The following is a 6,211-nucleotide window of genomic DNA, read 5'->3' on the forward strand; positions in this document are numbered from 1 at the left end:
CCTTTAGCTTGTCCATAAATTCCTTCCTCTTGTGTCTTGATGTTCTCACTTGATCTTTCAAGTTATTAATGAAATCATCAGTAGCATTCAAGTTTCTCTTCAAGGAACTGATCTCATTTCTTGTTGCATCAAGATCCTCAAGTGCCACACTGAGCTGTCTCTGAAGACTGGAATTCATTGAGTCAATCTCTCAAGGCTTCCTCAAGTAGTTAAGCTTCCTCAGAGGAACTAGGATTTGATACCAATTGTTGGATTTAGGGATCACTGAGAGGTTGGGTGAATTAGTGATCTACCAGTTAGTATATTTTTAAACTTAATATTAAACCACCGAAAGCATACACATGAAACTGAAATGCAGAAACATAGAACAAACAACCACAAAAGCATAACACCAGATTTTTATGTGGAAACCCAAATGGGAAAAACCATGGTGGGATTTTAACCCATAATATTATTCCACTATGTCCAGTAGGAAAACAATATTACAATATGGGGAATGTACAAGCATTCAAGCACACTGCCTAGAGCTCACTGCTCAAATATAATAAGGGCTACAACCCCGGAAGGCTCACTGACTTACTGATTAGTTACAATGATGAATTAAAACAAAATGAATTTTGAAATAACATCTACAATGTTTGAATGAGTTCTGGTTGAGTGCCAAACATACTGACTGGGTCACCTCTGCCGATTTGCTATGTTTTGCCCTATTCACTCTCTTAGGCAGCTACCAGATCAAGAATGTGCACGTGAAACTATGCCAAAATGGATTCTTGATCACCACTTGCTCACATACAATCATACCATTCACCAAAAAGATCATCTACAATAGACTTATATATATGCAATCACAAAATAGGTCATTTATGATGTCAACCTGCTAGTGTAACGTGTAGTCACATGTCGTCTTGAACGGATCACAAAAGATAAACGTGGATCACCAAAACAGTAATAAAATGATGTTTGAATGTTGACCCAATCAATCCAAAAATGATTCAATGCACCACAATCACCAGATAGCTTACAGACCCAAAACTGCTTTGTCCTTCCTAAAATACCGGTTAACTAGCTACCTGTTGACATCCACTTCTGGTTAAGAAGAATTGTGGTTACCGGATCGAATCTCCATGAAGAGTTACCATCAATGACAATTCTAAACCAATAATAAACCATTATAATCCATCGAATGAGTGTCAATTGCTAACAATCCCTTAATATATAAACTTTTCTTTTTCTTTGGAAAGTTTCTTTTTGTATAAGCGAACTATTCTTTGTGTTTATTGTTTAACACATCTTCCTCATCACTGTTAGCATTAAGGATATTTTGCAGCAAAATGCTAAATTTTCCCACAATTAAAACTCTTAAGAGGAAGTTTTCCTTTAAATTTACCAACTTTGTTAAACTTCTTTACCAAGTTAGCAAGTTGTTCCTCTAGGTCCTTTTCTGTATCTGTGATTTCATCTTTTACCTTTTTAGTTTCTTTAAATCAGTAGTAGACTTAATATTTTAATAACCATTAATTCAAAATATTTTATCAACTTCAAACTACTATTTGAAACATATAGAAAACTAAAAGTGAAAGAAAAGATACCATAAGAACACAAAACACAATATTTTCTATGTCAAAACCCATGATTGGAAAAACCACAGTTAGAACACTGTTAGGATCTACTGTCCTAATTCAACCTCATAATCAATGCTCCAATTATAATTTTTAAGGGTACCAACCCTAAGGAGTCACCAAACCCCTATCTATAAGAGCACCAACACAATCCAAAACCTTTGAGCACCAACTCAGGTTTTTAGAAATCACTTACACTTTCAAAATTAAATATACAAATTCACTTTTACAATTTTGAAATATCAAATTGATCTTCGAATAAATTGAAATAATCTGAAACTATAAGCATGCTAAATATAAAAGATGATTTGTATATCAAGTATCCTTAAGTATTTGCAAGACATTGAATATCTCTATATATCTACAAGGTTATATTCTAAAAATAAAGATCAAAAAATCTGAATCTCTATAATTCAACGTCAAAAAAAAAAAATCCTAAAATTGTTGCCAACCTTGTATAACCCTATTTCTACAAACTCAGAAAAGATATCAATTTGCAGTTTGTAACTCCATCACTGTCATAATCAATAAACCGGTATAAACTTGAACCAAGAAGAAAAAGAGACAATTTAAAACTATCAACCACTTAATATACAGAACATATAAACGTTTGAAGAGTTTTACCATTTTTACTTGCATAATAATTATCTTATTTCAAACTTTCCAAACTACAATCCTTCTTTGTATGATATCATTATCATTTTGTTTCGGGATTTCCCAACTATACTCCTCCTATTTATGATATTGCTGGTACTTACAAATATTTTTCAGAGAAATACACGTTTTCTTTTCTTCAACAATTCAACTCAACGATTACAAAAAGAACCACACAAATCGCTTTATTAAAAAGACATCTAGGAGTCATGGTTAAGGATTAGTTATGTGTGGTTAAAGGAACTACCCACGGTAGTTACAACTTCTCTAGGACTGAATTTGTCTACCTCTTCGCCTAGCAACATATAGAATAATTGATTTTTGATGAAGTTTATTGTTTTTAAAAAAATTTGTGGATCAACTAAACATTGATGTAAAGTGTAGTTGTTACAACTACCAAATGGTTTAAAATGCCAAAACCATCGACTCCAAGTATATTAAATTGTAATATTATGACAACAAGAAAAACAACAAAAAAAATCAAGATTGTGAAAACAATCTTTCTCTTGTTTTAGAAAAAAACAGTTTTTACTTTCGAAAGGAAATTTCCAATTCCTTTGAAGGAATAAAATGGGTTTTATTCTATGTTGAGAGATTTCTATTATCTTCAAGAGGTTATAAATCTTTGTTCTGTGGAAGGCATTATTATTATGTTTTGTAAGAAAAATATTGCAGCAGCTGTGAAGCTTGCAGATGTAATCATTTTTCTTGAGGAATAAGATTACCAATACTTTCCCCGTGGATGTTTCCTTGGAATATTGTCAAGGTTTTACCACATAAATCTATGCATCCTCATTTGTTTTGTTACTCTTCTTTATTTTCCATTGCTTCTTTGCATCTAATTTGTGTTGTAATTTGATTACTTTTGGGTTAATGCTTCCACATTCATAACAAGTGGTATCAGAGAAATTTGTTTTGTAGTGAATACGTTAGAATTTGGTGTTGATTTTGCAATATATAATGGTGAAGGTTTCGAATACAGGATTTGAGGTGGAGAAATTTAATGGAAAGAATAATTTTGAGCTTTGGAAACTTAAAATGTGGGATTTGTTAGTGTAGCAAGGTTTGCACAAAGTATTGGTAGGAAAATCATAGAAACCTATAGATATGTCTGATTAGGACTAGGAATCTCTAGATATGAGAGCTCTTAGCACAATTTAGTTGTGTTTGGAGGATGAGGTTATTTTTAATATTGTTGAAGAGTAAATAGAAGCAGGTTTATGGAGCATAATGGAGAGTCTTTACATGACAAAATGCTTGACAAATCGGATCTACCTGAAGAGGCAATTGTATAGTCTAGGAATGAAGGAAGGTATAAATATTGTTGATCATTTAAAAGTTTTAAGTACTCTAATTTGTCAATTAGGTAGCATGGATGCGAAAATCGAAGATGTAGACAAGGCAGTAACATTTTTGTGTTCTTTGCCTAAATCTTGGAATCACTTAGTCACTTCTATTAGCTTTAGCACAACTAACACCCTTGAATTTGATTATGTTGTGGGAGCTTTATTGTCTTAAGAGGTGTGCAAGAAGTCTAATACAAAAACCTTCCACACTAGAAGCAATGGTAGCTAGAGGTTGATCCACAAAAAAGGGAAAAATTCAAGAGGTACATTTAGATCCAAGTCGAGAGGCAAAAAGGGTAAGAGAAAATGTTGGTATTGTGGTAAATCAAGGCATCATAAGAAAGATTGTTGGCAGAGGAAAGAGGATGATGATGGATCCAAAAAGGAATAAAAACCTGTTGAGACAGGTTCAGGGATGGCTAGTGAAGTATTATCTATTTGTAATATCTTACAACATCAAGATGAATGGATATTAGATTCTGGTGCTTCTGATCACATGTGTCCACATAGGAGTTGGTTTTCTTTTTGCCAATCTATTGATGGTGGTGTTGTTCTTATAGGAAATAACACTTCTTGTAAGACTGTTGGGATTGGGAGTATTAGAATTAAGATGTTTGATGGTGTTGTAAAGACATTAACAAAGGTAAGACATGTACCAAAACTAAAAAAGAATTTAATTTTCTTGGGTTTTTTGGATTCTAGAGGTTATAAATTCTCTTGTCAAGGTGGAGTAGTTAAAGTTTCAAAGGGCATTTTAGTGGTTATGAAGGCTACAAAACTTGGAATCCTTTATAGGATGGAAGGAAATACTGAGATAAATGAGGCAACAATGGTATCTAAGAAAGAAGATAAATCTACTCATTTATAGCATCAATGACTGGGTCATATGAGCAAGAAAGGGCTAAAGGTACTAGCAAACTGTATATTACTTCTAGATTTAAAAACTTTGAATTTGAATTTTTGCAAGAATTGTGTCTTTGGAAAGAAATGTAGATAAAATTTTAAATCAGGTCGTCACATAAGTAAAGGTGTTTTAGACTACATCCATTTAGATGTTTGGGGTCCATCTGCTACTATTTCTTTTGGAGGAGCGTCATATTTTGTAACATTTATAGATGACTACTCTAGGAAAGTGTGGATCTATTTTCTTAAAAGTAAAGCGGATGTGTTTAGTGTATTTAAGCAGTTTAGAGTTATGGTTGAAAAGAGTATTGGCAGATCAATCAAATATTTAAGAACAGATAATGGAGGTGAGTTCACATCTTTGGATTTTAAAAATTATTGCAAGGAAGCTAGAATTGTGAGGCATAAAATCACATTTTACACTCCTCAACAAAATGGTGTTGCTAAATGCATGAATAGGACTCTTCTATAGAGAGCAAGGAGTAATATTAGTAATGCCAAATTGCAGCAAGAGTTATGGGTAGAAGAAGTTAATACAACATGTTATTTGGTAAACTGATCACCATCAGTTGCAACTAATTCTAAGATTTCTGAAGAGGTATGTACACATTGTTCTTGTGATTATTCAAATCTGAAATTTTTTGGTTGTGATTCTTATGCTCTTGTTTCTAAGGATCGGTGTTATAAATTAGATTCCAAATCTAAGAAATACTCCTTTGTTGGTTGTGGTGATGGAGTTAAGGGATATAGATTGTCGGATCTTGCTACCCATAAAATCATCATTAGCAGAGATGTAGTATTTGATGAATCTTCTCTAACCAAATAATATATTGTAAAAGTTGATTTGGAATAGGAACAAGTACCACATTATGAACATGTTTAATTGTAAATTCAATCATCTGCAGATAAGAGAAAACCAGAAGAACTCTCTGAAGGTGAAGGTGGAGATTTGCAAGACATACAAGAAAGTCTAGAAACACCACAACCATCTCTAAGGAGATCTACACAAGTCAAAAAATCCTCCTAAAAGGTATGATAATTTTGTTTCATCTGTTGCTTTGATTTATAATGATGGAGAACCAAGTTGTTATTAGGAAGCAATGAATGGCATTAAAAATGCTAAATGGATGCCTTGGAGAAGAATAATACATGGGACTTAGTAGAACTTCCAAATGGAAGGAAAGTTGTAGGTTGCAAGTGGGTCTACAAATTGAAGAAGGGTGTTGATGATAAAGCTATAAGGTACAAGGAAAGGATGGTTGCAAAAGGATATCCTTAGAAAGAAGGTATTGACTTTCATGAGGTATTTTCACCAGTTGTTAAGATTGTTTCTATTTGGGTTGTGTTAGCATTAGTTGCATTTCTTGATCTCGAGTTAAAGCAACTAGATGTTAAAACAATATTTTTACATGGAGATTTAGATGATATATATATATATATATATATATATGGAACAACTAGAAGGGCTTGTTCAAGATCGCAACAAGAAATTTGTTTGCAAGATCAAGAAGTCATTGTATGGCCTAAAGCAGTCACCCAGGCAATGGTACAAGAAGTTTGACTCCTTCATGGTGAGCCAAGAATTTCTAAGAAGTGGGTATGACCATTGTGTTTACTTTAAAAGTTTTGAAAATGGTTTATTCATTATCTTAGTGTTATATGTTGATGATATACTTGTTACAAGTA

This window comes from Cryptomeria japonica, chromosome 3 (genome assembly GCF_030272615.1).
Source record: "Cryptomeria japonica chromosome 3, Sugi_1.0, whole genome shotgun sequence".
In the NCBI taxonomy this organism is placed as follows: Eukaryota; Viridiplantae; Streptophyta; class Pinopsida; order Cupressales; family Cupressaceae; genus Cryptomeria; species Cryptomeria japonica.